Here is a 25,653-nt window from a genome sequence, read left to right as displayed (position 1 = left end):
ATATAATTCTTCTTTTGTATGGTATTCTGCTATTCCTCTGTATTCATGATGTTCCTTAACATTAGGTCACCAGCTAATTCATCTGCACAGTTCTAATGGCTTTGACAAGGTCATTATCAAAATATTAAGACTTTGGAGTCTCTCCTAGTAACCTCCCTCCAGCCCCATATTTCTTGCAGGATTACTCATTGTCTCCTTTTCCTCCACATTCCTATCTCTAAGCCAGCTTCTTACTCACCTTTCACTTTCCCAACTGACCCCAGCTTTTCCAGTTTGAAGAAAGGATTTCCATGTGACCTATAGTAAAATATCCTACCAAAGCCCAGAGACTTTGGATGGAATAGTTTCTTTATTAGATAAAAGTAATGTTTTATCTAAGGCAGTCTGGCAGAAGCTACCTTAAAATCACTCCTGTTGCGTTTTATCACTTTTCTTTAATTACCGTTTTCTTCAGAATCTGTTTTAAACCATGAACACTGCTGAGACAGACTAATGAGTCTAGAATTAATCTGAGTACTTTGTTTTCCTCCTGAAGCACCGTCTTGCCATTTTTTGTGCCAGTATTTTTCAGAACGCAGGGATGAGATCATACAGTTTCTCTGAACCAAGTGCATTCAGCTCCTTGAGTTTTGTTTCCACCGTGATTTCCAGCTCTTTTTACCATCGTCTGTCTTTTCCTCTCATGATTAAACTCTCGTCACCCCTGTGGGAAACTGAGGCAAAATCTGGATCCATAGTGTCTCACTTCTGTTTCCTTATGTTTTACACTGCTGAAGAGCTCTTGCTCTTTTCCCTCAAACTTTGCAAGATCAATTTCAGTTTTCCTTTGGCAGTACTAAGAATACCTCTGCTCCTCTCCTTTTTTTTCATATTGGTCCTCTTTCCAATTTTTGTACAGATTTATTCTCTTTCTTACGTCTCTCTGTCTAGCTAGTCTGGAGTACAAATCTGTCATCGTGCATTTTATCCTGTTGCATTTAATTTTATCTTCTTGCATTTAATCCTGTATCAGATTTCTGATCCAACTTTTGACACGTTTGTCCTGAAGGTATTTTCTTCACCTGCATGTTCAGGACTGAGCCTTAAACCCTGGCTCACTGGACTCCTGGAGGACGTGGGAGGCAGCTGTAGCAGACAGTGGTGTGTGTTTCAGCTCTGCTGAGTACCCAAATTTCTCTGCTGAGGTTTCAAGCCGCAGCTGGAGGATTGTGGGATGGCTGGAGAAGGAAGCTGCTGGAGGAAGCCCATACTGTGGTCCTGTCGTGTTCCCAGGTGCACACACACTATTCCAGTCAGTCCTCTGCTTTGAAATTAAGGTCCTAGCCACAGGCTTTCTCAGCCATCGGTGCTGTGTTTGCACCTGACAGAAAGGAGAACTGGGAACAAGGTTCACCTTGCTATGGGTTGGGCATGAGACACAAAATACTCATGAAACAGGTTTTTAACCTGCTCTGTCTGTGAGGACTATTGCAGATGATCATCTCAAGGTTCCCAACAGGGAAAACAGCAGGAGTTCATGCTGAACCAGCGCTCCAGAGGCTGCAGGCCAAAGCTCATAAGTGGCCAAGTTGCAATCCGTGTAGCACAGGATGAGGAGGAAAATAATGGACTGGTTCCACCCATAATGATGTAAAAATAATCTGAGATTTTCTTACTGCTACTCTGAATGTCCCAAGACCTGTGGCAGGGGCAGAACACTGGAGGGATTACAAATACATTGTCAACTAATCATTGCTTCTGTTTTGGGACAAGGAGTGGAGGTGGTAAAGAAGCAGTTTTTAGTATTACATAACTCCCTTGCTGAAGGGAGTCCTGGGGAACGTGGAAGAAACAATTCCCTCAGTAAAACAGCATGAAGTATCCCAGTAGAGTGGTGAATCCTCTCCTTTCCTGGGTTTCTATTCCAGCTTTTCAGTCATTTATGCCACAGCTGAGTGCTGGGATGACTACAGTTCAGGAGCTCTGCTGTGCCCGGGTGGCAAACAGAGGAGGCAGGAGGCGGCTGAGCTGCTGCAGCGGCAGGGCTGGGACCGTCCTGCAGCCAGCGCCTGCCCTTCCCTCTGGGCAGCCCTGGCCACCTCGGAAATAAAAACAGTTTCCCACCGAAGGAGTGACAAGTGAGCACTCAGGAGCCCCTGAAGAGCAGCTGGCTGTGTCAGTGGGTGCAAGCACAGCTCTGTGTGTTCCCAGGTGCCGCACAGGCAGGGCTGACCCGTGAGCCCTGGTCACAGCACAGCAGGGCTGCCCGGGTGAGCTCAGGGAACACGCATCTGCTGGGAGCAGGGCAGGCTATGCCCAGGCCCTGAGCGTGAGGCTTAGAGACTCTCAGGCAAGTAAGACTTCAGAAAGATAAGGTTTTTTTCCCGTCCAGTGGTTACTGCGGTGTCTAAACAGGGAGAAACATCTGTTCTGTAGAGAAACACACTTTGTTTCAACATCAGGTTCTTTGGAAACATTTGTGTAATCAACAAAACTACAAGCATTTAAATCTGTAACCCAGTGTACACTACAGAGACTTCATGGAAATCATGAAGAGCTGGAGTCCCACCTGACATGAGCTGTCACGCAGTCAGCAGGGCCATCCTGACCTAAACCAGGAGAGTGTCTGACCCTAAAGCCTTTAAAACATGTGATAGTGTCTGTATCTGGGAGTCGTGCAGCACTGGAAACTTCTTTCTTATTATTTTTTTTTCTTCAGAAACAGTATTGCAAAAAGGAATTAAAAAGTACAGCATGATATATTTAAGCAGGAAAATTCAACACCAAGCCTGTAAAATATTTCTGCATCTTCTGTGGTCTTTTATAGGGCAATTTCCAGACCACTGCTGTTCTGATGGAAAGTTTTTTTTTAAATAAATCCATCTGTGGTTTTATTTCAGCAAATGAAACTTCATGTGTATCGTTGGTGTTTTGATCACCAGATAATTTTTGTGACACAGTGGAAAGTCTGAGACTTAAAAAAAAAAAAAACCACCAACATTACAAAGATGAACGGATGATAAAATTCTTGAAAAAAGAAAACCACTTTACATAAGAAAGAAAATATAAACTCCACAGCAGTATCTTATATAAAATAGCAGAATGAAATTCTGTGATAGTTTCCCTGGGAGGGAAAAATGAAAAAAATCTAGTTGTGTAAAACTGTTTTGCTGTTTATGAATTTATTATTTCTCTGTCTAGAGCAATACCAGACCACGTTTGATAACTAACACAGACAGACAATTGTGAGGATGAGAGGGTTTAAATTTCTGAACTAAAAATTAAACAAAATTCCTTATTCAGTTATCCAGTTATTCAGAGCCATTGAACTAGAACACCATAGTACAGAATATTACATTCTATCACAATTTATCTATATTTTAGGCAAATTTATTGTTCTGCTTATAAAAAATACCCCAACAGTCCTCTACTTGTCATATTTGATCATACACTGTATTCTTTAGTGCCGCGTGCGTCGCTGTGAGTGCCTGTAATTTGGCATCATCCCTGAAGATGTTCTTGAAAATGAGATGTTTCATCTCAGTGGTCATACCCTGCTGACATTTTTAAAATAAATAAATTATCAGTTCTGTAGAACTGCTGTTGAGGTTTAAGAGGAATTTATGTAGAGTGCTGTGCCTCTGTGAGAATTGTGAAATCTTAATCTTCCAGTAAGTGACAAAACTATTATTAACATATCTCTAGGTAATGTTGTTTGGTGTTGATACTCAATGGAATATACTTTTCATTAAAGTATGAAACCAATCCAAATATGCTCTGCTCTCAGACACAGTATTAGCTATGTTGTTTCTTGGAATGACTGCAGTGTAGAAATTAATCTAGTCTTACTCAAATCACTTTTGTGTCTCTGTACAAACTCTGGACTCTTTCATGGGTGGCAAGATGAATGGAGACAGGAGGAAAAAACCTTGGGAGGCAGAGCCAATACAAATGTCAATTAAAGCCAGAGGTTTCAAAGTGATGAGGGGGCTCCCAGTGATGTGCAGTGCAGCTCCTCAGCTCTCCGCGCACGTCTCATCTGACCTCGAGCTGGTGGATCCTCACCTCAGCTTCAGCACAGGAGTGAGCTCTGAGAGTGTAAATATGAAGCTGAAGCTGGCCCTGGGACATGGCATCCCACTGTGAGAAGAGCAGGCACCCCGTTTGCCAGAGTGTGAACACACGGGCTGAGGCTGGGTCCCTGCAGCTCCCTCTGCCAGATGGCCAAGCAGAAAGACTGAACAGGTCCTTGGAGCCATCCAGGTATCATCCAGAAAATTCAAATCCCTCCTCCATACATCCACAAAAATAAATATAAACAGCCTCATATTAACAAAATACAAGAAATAATAAATGATTGTAAATACGAAATGTTTGCAGCAAAAGTAGCTGTAGAATTAATAATAATTTTTAAAAATTGAAAAAAAGAAAAGTTTTTTTCCCAGTGTTTTGCCAACAGTCTGCCTTCAAGGGATGCAGTGAATTTATGAGGAAATACGCAGGATTTTTTATTATCATGTGGATAGAGAAAGGATAAATTCCACATGTTCCTAAAGTTTAGAAAAGTTTTTTCCCAGCTGATCAGCAAAAAACGGGCATCTGTGAATTCAGCCTAGTGAAAAATAACAAATGACAGTAAATAGTTAATTTTCACATTGGAAAAATTTAACAGTTGTGTTAAATCAAAATACTATTCTAGAAAAACAGGTAATTAAAAAGTGTACTAATAACATGATTGGAGATATGTCAAGGCAGGGTGCAAATGGGATTGCAAGGAGCTTGAAACATCTTAAGCCAGTTCATGGGCAGCCCTACAGAGGAAGAAAGTCGTTTCCAATAAAGAGAAGGCTGAGCAGTGTTAACAATGGGCTTATTGCTGGCCTCTCAACACACCATAACCAGTCAGAAAATAAAACCAGGAGTGAGGGAGAAGCTGGTGAAATTCTTGGAGGAAGAGTAAATTTACACGGAAATGTGGTTTTGAAAGTCCTGAAACTATTTGTGAGTTCAGCTTGAGGCACTCAAATAGTTTCACTTCATTTCTTTTTTCTATTTTTTCTTTTTTTGGCAAGAAGGTAGGGAGAAGGAAGCAAGGAAGGAGCCAGCAGGGGAAGTGTCATTTCATCCTTCATCTTCTACTCACCTTGTCCTTTCTGTAAATCCTTTTCCCTTCTGAAAGGACCAGACCTTGCAGAAATGTCCAGAGAAGGAACCATAAAGTACACAAGGGGACTCGCAGCTTCGTGCATGGTGTGACCAGAGGGACAGTGGTGCCTCCTCACCCTGGCTCTGTATGATCCTGTGTCCTCTGTGCCATTTTCTGGAGCCAGCTGGGATGCTGTGTGCAGCTGGGCACCTTTCTAGGCAGCGGGAGCTCAGGCCTGGTGGGGGTCAGGTCTGGCACTGTGCCTTGGCACTGCCTGACTGTGGTGTTCCTGGCAGATTGATAAAAAATTGCCTTGGGCAGTGTGGCATTAAGTGAGGGAGGGGGAAGAGTGCCTATTTCTACAGGGAAGGAAAAATAAGGAGTTTTGTGTCTGAGGGCTAATTTGCCTTCCACCCTCTCAAAGGTGCAGTTTCACATATGGACTCATTTTCATCTTAGTTTTTGGGAAGAAGATCACTGTCCTCAGATGTCAATCAATACCTTTCCAAAACTAACCTAAAGGAAAAATTAAATATTTGACAAAATTCTTCCTTTTTCCTTGTTTGTCCGCCACTGTTCTGTGTGAACACTTTCAGCTTTTCTTTTTAAATCTCACAGCCTACAGCCTTCAGTAATAGCTCATTCATTATTCAAGTAAATGTTTCTGTAACTGGGTTAATAATAGTCCTCATAGCTAAGTACAGTAGTCTAGCTGGTAGAGTTTAAGTTCCCACAGAGCTTTTGTTTTCCTCAGTTTGCAGTAATATTCCCAATAAGGTCATTCATGGAAACGACTGTGTCACAGCAGCTTATGCATAACACCCAGTGAATTATTCTAACAAGATTTGTTAAAACTCTGAAGGAGATTTGTAGTAAGCTAGTTACCTGAAAACAATCTTAAAAAAATAGTTGAAAGTTTCAAGGTATGCTGCTTTCTCTGCTGCAGTCAATTCCAAGAGCTGCTGAGTTTATTGTAATATCTGAAGGTAGTTTGTGATTAAAAGCTTAGACAATTTTCCCTCACATAAACCAGAAACTGAGGCATCAACACAGGCAGAACTGCTCGATATAGAGCCCACATTTAAAAATGTGGCTAAGGATAATATTTGAATCAAATACGTCAGTGTGTAGAAAATTGAGATAACAATTAGACTAATAAAGCACAAGAATTTTTACAATTTGGTAAGAACATACTAGCATGACATACATAGAAGTAAACGATACTTCTCCTAAACTCATAGACTTCTCTGAGTTAAAAAAAATAGTACATTAAAGCAAGATGATGGATATAATTTATTTAGAGTGTTGAAAAGCTTCCGATAGGATTCTGCCTGTGAGAATATGAAAGAAGTCTGGTAACAAGAAGGTGAGGCAAAATCTTGTCCTGGATTAACAACTGCTGAAGAGACAAGCTGGCAGTGGAAATAAGTGTCTGAAGCCTGAGGCTGAGAAATATTCAGAGCAAAGCACCCTAAGGATGTCTATAAGGACTATTTTTTATCTATCCATGTGCAGGTGACTACATTGTACATACATGACACTGATTTCCTTCATTTCTATGAGGATCTGTTTACAACAGACAGCAGACAAATATGGACTTTGAGATAAGGAATGTACCCATTAGTTTTTTATAGATTTTTTATGTCTTAAGACAGATGTCTGAAGACTATGATCATAGTTTCAGTGGATTTGCTAAGTACTGCATTTCCTAATAACACCAGAATTTGATGAACAATGAAATGTCAAAATATGCAGCTGATAAAAGCTTGATCAGAAAGGAAAAGCTGCAGAGGATTGTTTGAAACACCAGGCAACTCTAATACCACCAGTGGTTGTCCTAACATGATGGCAGATGAACTTGAACTAAAAGGTAATGCATTTGAAAGAAATAATTTAAACTACTCTGACACACTGATGGCTTCTGAATTAACTGTAATCTCTGGAGAGAAGACCTGAGCATTATTGTGAACAGCTCAGTGAAGATACTAAGCAGCAAAAGCAAAAAACAGAACAAAAAAAAAAAAAAAAAAAAAAAAAAAAAAACCAAAAAAAAAAAAAAAAAAAACCAACAAAAGCCTGAGATGCTGTAGGGAGGGGATGCATTAAGAAGAGAATAAGAATGTACCTACCCTGGTGTGCAGACGTGGCTGCAGGTGTAGCCACTTGTGCACTCACAGGGGTGGCTCATCAGCCTCATTACTGTGTGCAGCTTCAGATGCCACATGTACAATGTGAACCTGCTAAAAGAACTGTGAATAATTCATGGTTCCCAAGTGAGAAGAAGGGCTGAGCATGATGAAGTTGGTCACTTGTGTCTAGGAGCCAGCCAGTCCTTCTGGCAGTGCACCAAAAGCTGGGAGGATTTGGGTTTGGTGGACATAAGGGGTGTCTGAGCACACAGACTCCTCATCAGCATTGGCCCTGCTGCTCCTTTCCAGGATATTTCCAAGTACTTCTGCCGAAATTTTCCTCTCTGTCACTTTCCAACAAGGATCATGGCCCATCTTTCCTCTCATATTGTTAATTATTGTCATACTTGTGGCCTGGGTGCACAAACCCACATGGAAAACTGAAACAGTGCTAGCCAGGACTCATGAAAGAAACACGAAAGGAAGGGCTGGGGGAAGAAACTGCAGGAGAGCAGTGACAGTGAGTAAGAAGGAATGGAGAGCAGGCAGGAGATGGCAGAATCCCTTGGGACCCCCCCATCCAGACTGGATCAACCCCTCAGGCAGCCTCCCTTCAGCAAAGCTTTTCTCTGTCTCCAGGTCTGCAGCACACCAACATCCCTGACACATTGCTTTACACCTGGTTCCCATTTAAGATAAAGAGAGGAAGCTCCTAACTCCGGCTCAGTTGCAGTTTCTCTGGCTGTGTCACAAGATAACCCCTACAAAATGCAAACTGAAGCATGGTTATCTTTGCTACCAGAAGGGCTAAACACTTCATTAGGTTTTTAAATGAAAGCTTAGTTTCTGGAGAAAGCAGTCAAATCTGCAGGAAGGACCTAATTCCTCCCACATTTTATGAGCACAGGGGATCAACATCTTTGCCAGTCAGATGCTCTTGTTCTGCCTATCCCTGAAAACAAGGAAAAGGGGAAGCTTGCATTTACAAGATGACACTTTTGAAGCTGACAAAGAGAACCATGAATAAGTAGGGTGTAAACCTGTAGTAAAGTAAACCTGTAGAATTCACTGAAGAAAGTTTTGAGTGTATTCTGCAGGATTAGAAAAGCACCAGCCTTTTATAAAAGTAATGTTTGCACTGCACTAGTTACAGTGGCTGCAAATGATTTTAAAAGCCAAAATGTTCTCCCTGGTCTGGATTGAAGCCAGAGGGGCAGTAGTAGGTATTCTCTGCTCTGTGACCCTCCTTATTTATCATGAACCTCATCCCAGAGTTGTTTGCTGTGTCCTTTCTCATTGGCAGTAATACCATATGAAAATCAAAGTTTTCATTGAAAGAAGGAATGATTTTTTCATACTGTATAAACAAGATTGAAACTCTGACTCGCAAAGTTTAAAAAAAGCAAAAAGAAAACAAAACCAACAAAATTTGCACTTCTTTTGACAAGTCATGATATGTGAGTGGTGTCAGCAATACTGAGAATGGATTCTGGAGCTGATGAGACCTGCATGGAGTGTTCCAATAGGCACGAGGAGGCAGGAGTAGCCACTGGCACCAAGGAGAGACTGAGGAAACAGAGAAGGGCTAAGAAAGAGAAAGCAGCTTTACATTTTCCTCTTCTAAGGTACTCTGAAAAAGGCAGTGAAAAGCCTCTGAAAGAAGCTCATATAACTCTGGAAACCACAAGGGAGGCTGGATTTCAAAGGACTGCTGAGAATGAAGATCAATAGCACCAAGGAGGACAGCTCAGTCCTGTAGTAGATAAGGCAAAGGCTTCACCACACTGGATTATTTCATGTTTTGCCTGTGTATTTGCTTGGAGGGCATGGAGTCCTGACTTAGTGGGACAGCTAAAATATCCAAACAGCAAGAAGAAAGTAGTCATTGGCCAAGTAGTCATGATAAAGAAATTCTTTTGTAAAGGTTATGAGCTCTTCTCTTCCAGAATTGCCACACAGGAACTAGCAATATGTGTTTTCTCATTACTGATGAAAGTGATGAGAATGGTGGAGACAGTGCACTAGATTAGGGAGACCCATATTCCCATGGATCATCAACAAGGATATCTGAAACCCGTGAAACCTGAAGCATCATAACTCAGCAGATGGATGTGTCCTTTCCTATTAAAGCAAGTGAGACCAAAGGGGGAAACACTTGCTTTCTCCTTTATGTTCTTCAGAGGGGAAAAACTAATGAGGAATTGACATAGGACCCCACTTTGAAACATAACTCAAATAAAACCTTGTAATTGAAGCTGAGTTAATGGGAAATTTCATGCTGGCTTTCATAATACAAACCATGCACCTGTCTCTATAATGCCATACCCCTTCAGAAGATCCAGTGGTGGAGCCTGATAATGAGCCAGCATCACACAGCCACACTGCTGCTGGATGTACTGCACAAGGTGTCAGCATCCTGCCAGCTTATTCCCTGAATAGTCATGGCTGATGTTTCCAGGAGCTGTAAGACATCTAGGAGAGTCGCCAGCAGGGAGCAAAACCAATGCTGCCAGTAGCAGGATGGGATAGTGCCAAATTAGTACAGAAGTTCCTGTATGTGCCAAATAGCTTTCTAATTACGTTGTGATCAGCAAGACAAAACTGTGTCTCTTTAAAAACATATGTCTGTATTCACAGTGGGTCTTCAATGCAGAGGGGAAATTTAGATGCAAAATGGCAGATAGGAAAGGCTTATTTGTTTTCAGATGTTTGTGTGCTTCCAGGAGCCCAGTCCATAGGACTGATGCCTTCACTGCAAAAAAATCAGAGGACAAAGAGGAGGTGGGATCTGGCAGATTAGGAAATGATGGGGCCATTTAATGTGTGGGCACACATTGGAACAGGTGAGTCTGGCAGACACCTTCCCACTAAACATCAAACAAAACACATTAGGGTTCTGTTTGGCTGCTTTTGGCTGAATAGCACATGTTCCAAACATAGCACTGGACCACTGGGTCCAGATCCTTTGGTGGTTTTGATTTCAGTGTAATTTCCATATGAATGTAGAACATATTTCTAAGAGTTGGGTTGCAGAAGCCTGAACTTGGTAAGCTGGTCCAAATTACAAGGATGCATCTGATACTCATTAAAAAGAGGATGCAACGGCTTTTGGAACAGACAGTGGATAGGAGTACATCATGGGGGACTTTACAAAGAGTGAAAAGTGAATCATGTTGCTATAGAAATAATTATTTAAATATGTGGTAAGTAAAATTTCATCTGGATCCTTTGTACTCATTCAGACCTTCTTTGAGCTCCTTTAATGGGTAATGAGGCCAGCACACAGCAGAGTGATGAGCAGGTTTATGTGTAAATGTTCTTAAGCCTTTGCCTCTTCCCCAGGCCATTACCCTTGGGAGCCAAGTACATTTTCTATCCAGCAAAAAAATTAAAAGAGGAGAACATGTGAATACATTGACTGCTCTGTGGATTTGATGGGTGGTTATATTGCTTTTAATGCACAGTGAGCTGTGGTATAGATCTGTGCTACAGTAGCTACTCTAGCTCCCTTCCAGACTCCAAATTACAGCGGAACAGTTTTCTCCACTTTCAGTGCCTTTCTTGTGTAGGTTTTATGTGTAGCTGCTCCTGCTCCACACACTTCTGTGGGTTTTGGGGAGTATTCAGCAGCTGGATTACAGCACATGGGCACCCCCTGAGATGCTCATGCAGCTGCTCTCTGTGAATATGAGTATTTTGAGAATCAGCAGCACCTAACCAGGCTGGAGTTTTAGTCTTTTCCCCACTTCTCTACACATCTTGGTTGAAGTGATCCCTGTTGGATTTCACATGCTAACAGGGATCTTGGTGCCCTGATCCCTGTTAGCATGTGAAATAACTACATGGTTGGGATAAAACAGTAACAGTACAGGCAGAAATAAAACAAATAAATGTATTCAGTATGGCATTTTCTATTTCTGGGTACACAGGGTTTGTGCAGGACTGCTTGGACATAGCTGTCATTTACCATACCCAAAAGAACATTTCTGCAGTTACCAGTGTGCATCTGTGCAGATCCAGCACCTTGCAGCAGGTACATGCATACAAAATAGTAGATGTTTTATTTTGTTTTATTGTTTTGTTTTATTTTATTTTACTTTATTTTATTTTATTTTATTTTTCTTTTGTGGGTTCTGGCAGATTTTGTCACTATCAGTTAGTATGAACCTACCTGCAGTACAAATTTCTGGGTCCTGCATAACTAGAGAAGGCTAATTCTGCAGGCCACCACTCCCCAGACCCTATGCGTAGTGCTCTGACAGCCTATTCTCTTTGAGATTTCAGGCATTCCAATATTGTGGGCCATTAATTGTAGAAATCTCCTGGCTTCTGTTTGAGGAATAAAAACAATTTACTTCAACAGGAGGTAGTCCCTTATGAGATACATCCAGCTGGCCACAGCGGGGATCAGCCTCGTCGTCTTTATGAGCAGGATATGTTCACATGCCAAAGTCAGCAGAAACAAAATAGATGACACATCCACACTCTGAAGTTTTGTATTCCCAAAAAACCCAAGCAGAAATAAGACAGGATGAGGAGGCAGGTCCAAATCAAGCATTTAATTCAAACATTTACATGGCTGAGATCAAACTCTTGGATTACGGATTAAATCCCTAAAACATTTAGGGAGGCAGGAGCTGCCTGTGAATTGTCTCTTAGATACGTCTGGGGACGTTTTGTGACATCTGTTGTACAAGCATGGCTTTGTAAAACCCACATGCAAAACAGTGGGTTTAGACCAAACTGCTGATGTCTGAAATTTTCACTCTGCTTGATATGAGACCTTGCCAAATCTCCAGCAGTATCCGTGTCTGAGACTCTTTTACCTCTCATCCCACACAACTTCACCTGTTTTTACTTGGACAAATTCTTGCTCTTTATACTTTGGGAGCCGTATATCAAGGAGAAATCTGCTCAGGAGGAGAGGACAGGGATTCTGTCTGTTCTCTGATCCTTAATGCAGTTTTCATCTTGAGGTGATTTAAGTCTTTCCATTCAAAAAATCTGACATCAGCCATGCACTCTCAGCCAAGTGAGGTTACTCAGGATTTATCACATTCTGTTGTGTGACCACTGAATTTGGAGAACTGTTGTGAGGATGATTGCTGTTGTGATTTGGGGACACTTCTGTCTCACCCTTTTTCTTAGAATTTGGTGTCCCTGCATCCCTGCACAGAAAGCAGTAGAGCAAAGAATTCAACAGCGCTTGTCACCAGGCCCTGCTGGTGAAACCACCACAGGGTCCCAAGACACTTTCTCTGCATTCTCTTGGGTATTTGTGGGCAGCAGTGTGCTCCTCACAGGTCATTTCAGAATTTCTGCTGGAGTTTCTTGCAGCCTTGAGGAATGAAAGCTGAAGCGCTGAGCAAAGAGAGCCCCAGGAGGCTCATGCCAACCTGCGTGCCTGAGCGCTGGGCATGTCCCAGCTTTCCTCTGGCACACACAGCTCTAGAGGAGCAGCTCTGAGGGTACTGCACAGTGCTGGCAGAGAGCTCCTTTCAGTGGCACCTGGAGGACCCAAAGACAACTCCAGATCTCTGCTGGGGGCACTTTCTCCTATTTGGAACTAGCAGGAATGGACTTCCTCTCTTACTACACTGTTGCATTTGAGGAGAAGCCAGTGTCAGCTGCTGTCCATTGCTGAGAGACAGAAACAGCCAGAAGAGGCCCTAAAATGGACCTCTGTGCAGATCATTTCAGCTCTGAATTCGGTGGGGAACAATTGAGAGCTTCTGCATGCTCAGTGGATGCAGCATGAGAGAGGGTGTCCTAGCACGGGGAACTTTGTGCATTCACATCATTTCCAAACCGGCTAAAAGGGGTTGATATCTTTCACAGCAGTTATCCACCTTTGGGAAATCTTGTGTGATATAAAATTCCAGAGGGAAGAAGATATTACACTGCTATTGTTGGGGGACCGTTATTGTTGGGTAAGGCTGTTTGTGCCACTCATTAAAGAAATGTCCATGCTGTGCTGCTACAGACCGTTCCCTTGCCACACAAAGTCTCTGAAAGCAAGGGGACTTGAGGCTAGGAGTGGGGAGTTCCACAAAAGCCAGTTTTGTTGCTTGAAAATAAAGACTGATGATTAAATGGACCATTTAATATGTTTTTCATGGGTTGAGTGCCTCTCTTTTCTGTGCTTACTGTTTTTTAGCCTTCCCTGCTCACAGCATCCCAAGTACATGTTAGCACTCTTACCTTTGGATGAGCTAACAAAACATCTTCTCTGAACTCCCCTCAATCTGTGTAGCTACATTCCTCCTTGACTTGGTAAAGCTCCAAGACACCATTCCACAGATAACTTGCCATGCAACCTGTGGCTGTGTGTAAATAAATGTGTATATATAGTGCACATGGTGTCCTCTATGCAGGCAGAACTGTACATATTAGAGCAGTTTAGAATCAACAAGGACTTGGTAAATAGATGGGGTTTGCACTTCATTTTCTTTCTCCTCTCTCTATCAGAAAGAGACTAAACAGAGATTCCTTCTTTAAGCAAAGTTCATCCCTGTTGGATCAATTCTTTACTCTGGGGGTTCTGCCTGAACTGCAAGTGAAAGCTCAGACCTGAGGTCACTCCATTTGTGTGAATTAGGCAGCCATGCAGGAGCCTGCCAGCACCCAGCAATGGGAGAGGAGGGGGCAGAGCCTGCCTGTGGGCATGAGAGCAGGCAGCATTCTCCCCCGGGCAGGATGAGGCTGGCTGGTGCCCAGAGGTACAACTCTGCAACACCTTCCCTGTTCCTCAGGGTTTAGAAGCACTGACAGATCTTTCCCTTCCACTTAGAAAATCTCAATCAAATTCTAAATGGGTCCATTCCATATTAACTGTTTTTAAAGGACTTTAACTATTTGTTTGAAGCCTGTTGCTGCTTTCTGTCACCATCCTTCCCCTTTCCCAATCCTCTGAAATTTTCCCTGCCTTCACAGCAGATCCAACCAGCCAGCTCCAGGGTCTGCTCCATGGTCACCCAGAGGTGTGCAGGGCCAGGGCTGAGCTCAGAGCTCCATCTCAGCTGAGCTGCACAGAGCTGGCTCAGGCCCAGGATGCAGCTTATCTGCCAACAGAGAAGCCACCCATGGATAATGGAAAGTGACTGCAGCAATGGAACGTGTTACAAAACTCCTACTGACTTCAAGGGAGCCGGCCGGCAGGAATCACTGTGTACTTACACTAGGGAAGTAATCTGGGACAGTAAATTAATCTCAACAGTGCTAGCTTCAGGGGTTCTTGAAGATATTTTGTGCAGTTTTCATTTGCATGGATTTTTTCGCTATTAAATTTGTAAGAACGAAGCCAAACTTCTTCCAACTGCTAAGCTGTGCTTTGTTTTGAGATTTCAAAAAAAAAATAGACGAAGCCAGAGTTTAGTCTGACTCCCACCTGGAAGCAGAAACTGGTCCATGTCTGCTGAAAGCCTTGTGACTCTCTGCAAATTCAAATCCGACTTGGCCTGTGATCTGTATCTGTGTCCACCTGGCTTCAAGTCTCATTACAGAAGATCCACCCAGCTGTAGTTCAAGGGTACAACAAATCAAGCTTTTTGTATGAGCTGGACCACCCATAATATCAGTTGAGTCAAAATGCAAATACAGTAGCCACAATCACAGCAAAAAGTGGAACTTCTGGTTTCCTCTTTAATCAGAGATGTGTGAAATTCAGGGAGGAAGGAGGAGCATGTCTACATGAGGCAGGGAGTACGTACTTAGCAATTTTACTTTCTGTAGTTTAAAATGGGCCCAGCCCAAGTATTTCCAGGGAAAATCAGATTTGTGTCCAGACCCATATTGGTATTCCATTTTTAAGTGTCACTGGTACAGAAAACACTTGTCTTTTAAACTTGAATTTGCAGCTGTGGTGCTGTGAGGACCAGCTCTGTGATGAGCCAGAGAAGAGAGAGGAAACTTTTTGAATTTCTGTGGACTTCATGCAGCACCAGGAGGAAGTGGGGGAATGCTCTCTTTATAAAGGTGCCTGTGCATGAGGGCAGTGGCTTTCCCTGCATGGCTGCAAGGCTGTCTCACTGCAGCATGAGCTGGGCTGCTCCCTGAGAGTTGTCCCTCGCACAGAAACCTCTCTTGGGGTGACTCTATCCTGGCAGGGAATATAGGCCAAAGAAAAGATGCTCCTCTCCCTCTGCCCTGCCTGCTGGGATCAGCACAACCCCTCGCAGCGCAGTGACTGGTAGGAGATGCTTCTGGAAATGCACTGAGGGGAGCACGGCCACAACAGGGACACCATCGCCCAGGTGGGACACTGGGACAGCCTCAAGTCACCTGGGACAATTCAGCTCTGGAGCTGCAGCTTGGCAGACACAGCCCTGCCTGCAAGAGCCACCACAGGCAGCTGCACCACCATGAGGAACAGCGCTCCTCAGTTCAGAAGGAACTCCTGAGTGCTCAGAACAGAAGGAAACCAACTCATTCCTTCCTCCTCTGCCCCAGCTCCACCCCTGCACCTCCAGCTTGGAGACTGTCGGGCTCCCTCAGGGCTACTAAAAGCTCTCTGGCTTTCAGGAACACAGCTCTTAGTGACCTGACAAGGGAACAACAGATTTGTCATGCCTATTTTATATTTTTATTTGCATTAGAACTTCTGTGACAGGAGAAAGGGAATGCCATACTTCCTAAGAGATGAGGAGTCAACTACACATTTGCACGTTGTCACTGCTACGGGTGGAAAAGGGACACAAAAAGGTCCTCACCTGCTGCATAGAGGCCTGTAGTGGAAATAAAATGTACTCTGCTGGAAACTTCTGCCTGCTTTCACCTGAGAAGTAGCAGCAAGGCAAAGATCACATTCTGCATTCTGCCAGCTCTGGTTTTGCCTCAGCACTGGTAAAAGCTTTATTGCTTGTATAATTAAATACAGGTTTCAGATTGCTTTTCTTAAAGAAGTTTTTTCTCTTCATGCTTCCTTGGCTGCTCTTAGAATGATGCTGTTGGTCGGACGCACACATTGCAGCAAGCATGGAGATTTGTAGCCTTCTGTCAGCAGAGACACTTTCTTTTCCCTTCAAAGGTTCCCACAGACCATGCTCTGGCTTCCCCTCTTGTGTTCCTGCACCAGTGACTCATCTCCCTGTCTACCTTCTGCCTACCACACTCCAGGTGCTGATGCCTCTCTGGGATGCTGAGCATGAAACCAAAGTGATTTGCAGAATCAAGACTACATGAAAGTACTTCCTTTGTGTTGGCTTCTTGAAAGATTTCTCATCTCTTTTTTTTTTTTTCCCCATGTGTCTCCTATTGTAATGCTTCATCATATCTACAAATTAGCTTGGTTTGCAATTAAGTTAATTTTCCATTGACAGCCAGGCCAGGGAGGCACTTTCAAATATTGCAAATATTCAAATTTTTTCCCCTCTCTGCAGTGGGAGAGAGTGCTGTCAGCTGGGGACCAGGAGAAGAGTATGTAAATTTGTTCAGGGAAGGCAGGGAAGGGGCTCATTTGAGCAGGGCTGAAAAGGAGTTGTCAGAAGACGAGATCTGGGAACACACTGCTCTGAAGTCTGGGTACTGAAATGGAAGATGTGAAGGAACCATGACAGTAAGATCCAAACCTGAACACTGGTACATCTACACCAGCATTTTAGTCTGGGCCAGAAGCCAACTTCCAAAGCCAATGTCCCAGCAGCCCCCACTTCCTCTGCTTTCTTTTCATTTGTGGAGTGGATCTGGAAGAGATGAGCCCAATGTCTTCCAGGTGAAACACACACTTAAATCATGCTCTGGAAGCCCACTGAGGACAAACACGCGTTCAGTCTGTGCCATGCTCCAGGTAGCACACTGCTCCCGTGGTGTGGCTGCTGAAGGGCCTGAAAGTTAGGCTAAAAATAATAAAAAATCAAACCTTCAACATAGACAAAGGAACAGTGGCCACTGCTACACTGTGCATCATACAGAGAAAATGTAATGATATGTGTAAATAAGACCATCTGTATTCAAAAAAGAGTGTTTAAAAAAGCTTGTGAAGTGACACGTCACTCATGAGAGAGTTGCCAGTACAAACAGAGCTGTTGAAATGATGCTACATATATTGCATATGAAAACTTTGTGATGTTAGACCCTTTTTAGTTTTATTAAGCAAAACCCAAAAACCCATGCAATATATAGTTCACAAGTATTTATAAATATTATATATGCACATAAAATAATCTCCCTGTGTATGTTGTGATTTTGAAAACAGTGGATCTATTACTCACTCATGCTAATCTCTGTAAGAGAACACATAGGTTCTGTAACAGGTTTCATCCCAGTCCTTGCTTTGTATACAGAAACCATAAAATTACTGATGTATAACCTGAAAGCAAAAAAAATCTTACTATCTGAAACATAAACTTTGCTATTCCTGCTCTGTCTTGCTCTAGAAGACACAGGATCATGAAAAGTATTAGTGGTAAAAGCTTAATTATTCTTTACTAATTACTGGATGAAATACATTAAATGTCAAGGGTGTCTGTAGTAAAAAATGACATAATGTGTGATACAATTAAATAAACAAAACTATGTTTAAATAGCTGTAAGTGTCTGGGTAAAACAAATCAACAAAAAAAAAATTAAGGACAGCATTGACAAAGGCCCTTAAATCACACTGTTTTGTATAAAAAGTTTTTTACAGAAATCTTGTTAGTTTTAATAACAAATTTTATGGTGGGTTGAGGTCTATTTTATATTTTTATAATTATTCATTTTTATTTAAATGGTAATAAAAGCCAATGAAAATGTTATTTTGAACAGCTGGCATATTTGAGAGGCTGATGAAAATGAGTTGATCAATGTATAATATTACCTTGTGATATAGACATAGCTATGGATATAAAGTTACCTAAAGGCTCTGGGAAGAGCTATCTAAATCTGTGGTGTGACCACTACCATATTTTGTGTCTTCAGAAATTATGACCTCATGTGGTCACAACAAAGTGTCTTAAATTGGATGTTCTTGATGTCAGCATAACTTTAAAATGTTTGTGCATTCTGACCGAGGTGTAGGAAAGCTTGTGGCAGGGCAGGAATTTGCAGTGGCTCCAGGGGTGGGTTTGAGGGTCAGCTGGATCTTCTCCCTTCCTGCAGCTCCAGAGAATCTCAGCGTTGCTCTTGCTGACAACTTTTCTCCTGGGTTTCAGGATGAAGCCGACGTTACCCACATTAAAGGAGGAGCGTACAATGAAGTAAATGCTGCCAGACCAAACAGGAGCAGCGTGAGTGCAACGCTATTGCAATGAAAATACGCAAAAGAAGTGTCATAACTCAAATTAAACAACTCCACGTTATTCAATAACGCAGACCTTGAATGACTCTTACTACCCATTGACCCAGCTACGTTTTAATGTCAGGTGTTCTCAGCTGATTTGAGGTGAGGGAGCTCAGCCAGCGCGCTCTCGGGCGGAGGTGCCAGCAGCAGCAGCAGCAGCGGCAGCAGCGCAGCAGCAGCAGCGGCAGCAGCAGCGGCGGCAGCAGCAGCAGCAGCAGCAGCGGCAGCAGCGGCAGCAGCAGCGGCAGCAGCAGCAGCAGCAGCCCGGCTGCCACGGGGCTTTGTTCCTTTGTTCCCCAGCCCCGCTGCCCTGGCCACACCAGCCTCCGCGCAGCCTGCTCAGGCCTCTGCTTTTCCCCCCTCTGCTTGCTCACCTGCAGTCTCTGTTCATATTGTTTTATGGTACTTTAGACAACGGGTTTTAACAGCTAAACATAAAAGCCACTGAGAGCATAAACAGGAAACTTGTGTTTAGGTGGGAGTGCCTAGGAATTTTATACTGCTGACCACAGAGGCCATGGGAGAAAGGAAATAGGAAAAACACTGTAAATACCTGGGTGACTAATGACTTGTGCTGTTCATCTGGCTTTTCAGAACATGAAAAGTTCAGCCTTTTCCAGGCAAAACAGCGCAAGGCAGGCACAAATTCTCCGGTCAATACCGTCCATGCCCCTTCGCCGCCTGTTTCCCTGCTCGCTCCCACCACGGAAAGCGCCCCGTTCCTACGGAGTCAAACAAACCCACAACAAATTGTGGCCGGCTCTCGAGGCTGCGAGCGCTGGCGGCCGAGGGAGGGAGCGTGACACGCGAGGGTGCTCGCCTGCTCCTCGCGTTCGCACCGCCTAAGAGGATTTAGATGAAAGAAACCAAATTTGCAGCCCCCCCTGTTTTGTGTTGAGGCAGCAGCTGGAGTTTGGGGGCAGCTTTGTCCAGCTTTGCCTCGCCGGCTCCCGAAAAGGTTGCCATTGTTCCCGAGGGGCCTCCGCGGGGCTGCTCCTGCGCCCGCTCGCTTTTATCGCCAGCCGCACGGCTTGGGAGAGGTTTTGTCTCCTGCTGACAGCAGCAGATTTGGCCGATCGGCATCTCCCACGCGGCAGCGCTGGGTGGGATTTCCAGGTTGGCCATCTGCGCGGGGGGGCTGGCAGACCGGGCCATTGCCCTCCGGGGGCACCGCTGCCGTGAAACCGCGACATCTGGTCACCTTCACCGGGCTGCGGGCTCCGGTTTCACTCCAAAGCCGGGCCGGCTTCTCACCCTGGGAGCGTGACCCGGCAGAGGAGGGATGCAGGCAGATGAGGATGCGGCCCAGGTCACGTTTCGGGGGGGAGCAGCAGCCCTGTGGGAGGGCAGAGAGGCCGGGCCCTTCAGCACGTGTAGCCTGGGAAGCCCAGGAGCCCAGCCGCAGCTCTGGGCAGCGCTTGCCTCAGTTTCCCGGGGAGCTCAGCCCGAAGGGTGAGTGCTGCAGGACGGGCAGGCAGTGGGGGCTCCAGCAGCAGGATGGAGGGAGCCCCGCTGGTGTCCTTTATTCAGGCCTTGCAGCTTCTCTCTCCCACAGCACAAAAACTGATAAACAACTAGTCCTCTTTTTGTCAAGTTCCTACAAAAACCCAATAACCTGCAGGTAATACTGGTGTGGCCAGGCTGCTGCAGAGAAGGATCAGCACAGCCAGGGATGTCAGCCCTGGAGCAGCAGCTGGATCTTGCTGAAATCAAGTGTGTTACTAAACAGGGGTGGAGTTTCACATATGGAAAGTTAAGCACATCTGTAAATATTTCTTTGAATCCAGGCTGGGGTTTCATCCACAATGAACTTGTCGTTTGATTGCTAAAGTGATACGATAAGCCATGGCAATGTTTGGCAGGGTGCTGGGGAGGACAGCTTTGTTGATAGCCAGGTATGATCACTTCCAGACTGTGCAAACACTGAGTTTTATCGACAGAGATGCACGTGTACACTCGTATGTATATATTACTTGATGTATACATGTACCTATAGTTACAAATGGGTGTAGATACAAATTGACTCCAGTTTATAATAGCATAGTTACTTGTTCCTATGCAGTTATAAAAATATGTAGCGAAGGTTGCTGTGATCACAAAGCAGACTACCTTTTCTTTTATTTTCTCATGAATATTGTAGCAGTAAAAGATGCTGGGCTCTCTAAAATCTCTTCCCAAGGGCAGCCACAGACCAAGAACGTTTCAGCAGAAGCTGTCTAACAGTGAATATTGTAGCAGTAAAAGATGCTGGGCTCTCTAAAATCTCTTCCCAAGAACGTTTCAGCAGAAGCTGTCCAACACTACAGCTCCAGCCCCATCAGGGAGGACCCTCTCAGAGCCTGTCCTCTCAGCCGGCAGCGCCTCACCTGCAGCAAGCACACAACCTCATCACCGCCCAAGGAAATCGCTGAATGCTTTCAGGAAGGTGAAACACGACGCTGCTGAGCCACAGCCCCAGTGCAAAAGCCTGAGGGACTCAGGGGTGGCAGTGCGGCCATGGCGAAGCTCAGCCCCCCGGCTCGGCCCGTGCGGGCGCCCAGCGCTCCTCGCCTGGGAGGGATGGCAGCGCTCACACGGAGCCCCCGGGGCACACACGGCTCACTGGGGTGGGAAGGACAGCGCTCCCTCCTCCGAGCCCGCTGCCGAAGCCAGCTCTCACACAACGACCCTGAAGCTGCGTCCTGAAGACTGTAGCGGCCAAAGCATTTCTCAGGGTTTTACTTCTAAATCCCTTCTCCCGCACAATACTGAAAAGGGGCTCTGACCCAAGACTCTTCTCGGTTAAATACCCGAGCTGCCAAGCTACAGATTTTCAGGGATTCCTTTTGAAACTCTTCCACTTCGTACAAAGCGATTAAATATTCATTGGCACGGGGACTGGGAGCCGGCCTCCTGGATGAGCACCCCCACCCCAAGCCGCAGAGCCCTTTTCATTCCCATCCTCTGAATATTTAATCAGCTCATACAAAGCACAGCGGCTTCAGCAGGGGAGCCTGGGAGAGAGGCGGCAGTGAGAGGCACCGATCCGAGCGCAGCACAGACACCCGATCCCAGGCGCCCGCTCCAAGGCAGGCAGATGAAGGATTTGAGCATTCGGCTCAGCATAGCTGTGAGCGTGTTAGCTATTCACAGCGGAGGATGTGACACTTCCTTTCTCTTCTCTCCCCCACCCCGTCTTTTATTTCAGTTCGATGTGGTTTAACCACCTCAGAGTCCAGCAGGAATGAGGAATGCTTCATTTGTGTCCTGAAAACTGTACAAAATGAATGGATAAAAATTTGATGAGAAGTTTTTCAGCCATTCAAGCACCTCTGTTAATAATTCAGATGTTTGATTTTCTTCTTCAGTATGCAGTAAGGATTAATGCACTTTGAAGATGGCAGAGAAACTTTAGTTTCCAGAAAAGGAGAAAAACCTCAGATTTAAAAAGAAAATCCCACCTAGGAGTATGACATTATTACGTGAGCTTCTATCCTCCTGATTCTCCTAACTGATGACTGGGACAGGCTTTGCACTGAAATTTCAGCAGAGATCTTTTGCAGCCTACCTCTAATAAACAAAGTTCACAGCGGAAATGCTGGCAGGCTGTGATCAAAGCAGCACCCTCAGGTGTTGCTGTGATATACTGCTTGCTTACTAAAACACAGCAGTTCAAGCAGCCAGGCTGTATTTAATTGGTATATATAGTGTTTCCAACTCGGGGAGCTCAACACCAACAAAGATTTCTCTTAGATCTTTCACTCTGCCATTGTTCTGCTATTTGCTCAGAAGAAAGATATTTAGGAGACCAAGTTTTAGGTTGCATCTGGAACAAGAACCCTAGGACTGTTCACAGCATTGCCTTGAACTTTATAGGAGGCTGCTCTGCAAGCACTTCTCTGCTGCTCCCACTCAGAAGTCCATGCTGTCCTCCTGTCCTCTCCCCAGCTGTGGGGAGCAGCTCTTCCCCAGGGATGGCTGGACATCTTTACTTCAGTCACATCAACTGCATATGGTAAAAAAATGACACTGACAGTAAACCATAATGTAGTTTTAGTGTCTTTAAAGTATTAGAAAAAGAGAAAAACACCCAGATGATGAATTCCTGGATTTACCAGTCACCATTCAGGACTTGCTACTGTCTGGAGCAGTGCTTGGCTCCATACTCAAAGTTCACAATTCATCCTCTGAAATTCAAATGTGTGTCTAAAACTTTGGCCTAACCTGACCACTGGAGATACAAGCTCACATATTTTTGAGGAAGAATATTTTTTTTCTTTCCCAGTTCTCTCTCAACATCTGCCACAGTCCCAGATCCTGGCTCTCAACCTCAGTCTTCTTACCTGAGGAGTCCAGACCCCCACCAGTGTCACACCCCTCCCTCTTTGGTCAGTGAATTCCCACTTCTAACCAGTTGCTACTTCTTGGTTCCACCATCTTTTTTGTTGTTTTCCATTAGTCAAGTTTTTGCCTTCTTTCCAGAAGCTCCAAAGAATTCCTTGTTTACACTGCCTCAGTGTTGGCAGGGATTCTTCATCCCATCCCTGACTTTTACTTTGAGCAACCAAAATTAGAGAAATCCACTTTCTTTGACTTTGGATGGAGTACATTCAGCCCAGGGTGAAGATGATGCACGTACCAGCTTTGTGCCAGGCAGGAGCTGTGAGGGGACAGAACATGTGCAGTCACTCTCCATGGACAAACAGCATCTTCTTTCATCACCTCCAGCAGCCCTGAGAAACTTGCATGTGTGCCCTAAAGATGGGAGGTATGGAGATATTAATTCCTAAATTAAAATGTCTCTACTTAGTATGACTAACCTAAAAGTAGGTTTTATTCAAAAAGTTTCTAACTTTATTCCAAAAGTTTCTAACTTAGTATGACTAACCTAAAAGTAGGTTTTATTCCAAAAGTTTCTAACTGGACCTAAATAAGAGACTTCTATAAAAACAGCAACAGGCATTTCCCAACAGAAAAGGCCGCTTTGCTCCACTCCTGCCTTTTGAGTCACTGCTACAAACTTCTGAGGAACTGGACCTTTTTGGAAAAAAAAAAGTTTGCTATAATTTTTTTTTTCTTAATATAAAAAACCAAAATATTTTCTCAATTCTTGTTTCCAGAATCTGCTAAACTGTTTTGACAAATTTTTTTTCAAAAAATTCTGCCTTAGGCATACACCTGGAATATAAAATAGCATCCCAAATGATTAAAACTTGACAATGTGTCAAAATGTGATTTTATAATAGGAAATATTGTGCAAACATCATATTATGCACTATTAGCCCCACCTATTAAAAGTATTTCCTTATGTGTAGCAAAGAGGCTTATACAAACCAGCACTTGCAGATGTAGTCACTATTTCCTAGTGTGCAATACCTCAGTAATTTTGACTTTTTCAATATTACTGAGTGCAACAAGATAACATTAATGAAATAATCCCTGGTGAATTTATTCTTTTAAATAAATGCTTGCTTTGAATTATGCTGTAAAAATGCATCTTTAAATCAACTAATTTCCATTTAATTACACAGATATTAGTTAAAACCAGCTGAGTGGACTTTTCAATTTTTAATTGTGAAAATTCTCTCCCAGGCTGAACTCCTCTATGCCAAGTTTCTGCATTGAGCACATTTTTACGGTCTAGTTATAAACCCTAGAAAAACAACGTTTATAGGAAATGTTGACACAACCTTAAATAAAGTGGTGCTAGCTGACACCTCTATATTTTCAATTTGGGGATTTCTACTGGGAAAATATAAACGCTAATGCAGTAAAGGAAGCCAACTATAATAAAACCCTCATAGTCTTCCTGTTCACCACAAGAAGACCTACTTCAAAAAGCACCAACTCAGACTGGAGATGAGTTGAAGTTAACTGCATTCCTCTGAGGGTACTAAAAATTACCTGCAGATAGTTCAGCCTTACAGTTACTTGCAAGACTTCAGTTTAGCCAAAGTCACGTGAATATCCATCCCCCCCCCCCCCCCAAAAAAAAAAAAAGTGAAAAGAAAATGAGAATGTGCATAACCCCCAAAAAAGGTGCTAGTCCATTTATATCCTTTCTAGCATAACATAAAAAGAGGAAAATAGACTTTATAGATTCTAGTGAAACAAATGTAACTACACACAGGGGAAAATATATTTTTGATGGTGAAAATGAAGTTGGCTTTCCTCTCTGTATCTTTTAATTCTGGCTCACCTAAAATGAATGAATAAAGGAAGGGCAGGGGCCTCTGCTTAGTCTTATTTTTAAAGATGTTGGAAAAGATTAATGAGCAAAGATCTGGATGATTTTCAGGACAGCTTCTGAGTCTTGGTGACAGAGATTTAAAAGTGTTGGGTTGCTGATCCTGCCTCAAGCGTAAAACCAAATCATATTAATGATATTCTGGATGTGAGATATAGTTTTGGAGGGAGCATGTTGGAAAAGGTGTCAATTTCAGAACTTAAATATGTAATTCAGAATAAAAACCAAATGTATTGTTTAAGGGCAAATTGTGCTAGCCTGGTTGCCTCCTGAGATAAGATGTCTGGCTCTGTACATGAGTGGGATAAAATGGATGGCATTTCTCTTGATTTAAGCAATACTTCAGAGATTATTTCCTGTAGCATCCTTGTAGCCAAACGGGGGAGATATGGACTAGGTGCCGAGACCTGAAGATCTGTGATAAACTGACTGAATCTTCAGGCTCAAAGAAAATTAACCAATGGTTCAGTCTAACTGATAACCAGCTGAGTAGTTTACTGGACTTAACAGTGTGGCTGATGCTGTTTAATGTACTCCTTAGTGTCTTGGACAATAATCTATAATGCACTCTCAGCAGATTTGCAGATAATATCTAACTGGGGAGAGGGGTCAGTATTCTGGAGGGCAGAGCTGCCATTCAGGAGGACATTGACAGGCTGGAGAAATGGGCCATGACAAAACTCTCGCAGTTCTACAAAGGAAAGCACAAAAACTACACCTGGGCTGAATTAACCCAACACACAACAGCCAGACTGTTCCAGGAAAAGAGCTGGCAGTCCTGGTGAACAACAGGTTAAACATGTCAGTTGTGTGTCCTCTGGGAACACAGGTCCCTCTGCATACTGGGCTGTAACAAGAAGGGTAAAACCATGGGATCAAAGGGACTCTTCTCCTCCCCTTGACAATCATGAGACCT

The sequence above is a fragment of the Onychostruthus taczanowskii genome, unplaced genomic scaffold (genome assembly GCF_017590055.1).
Source record: "Onychostruthus taczanowskii isolate IOZ18803 unplaced genomic scaffold, ASM1759005v1 scaffold3, whole genome shotgun sequence".
Classification (NCBI taxonomy): Eukaryota; Metazoa; Chordata; class Aves; order Passeriformes; family Passeridae; genus Onychostruthus; species Onychostruthus taczanowskii.
The sequence above is the reverse complement of the archived record's forward strand: the minus strand, read 5'-3'. Positions refer to the sequence as shown.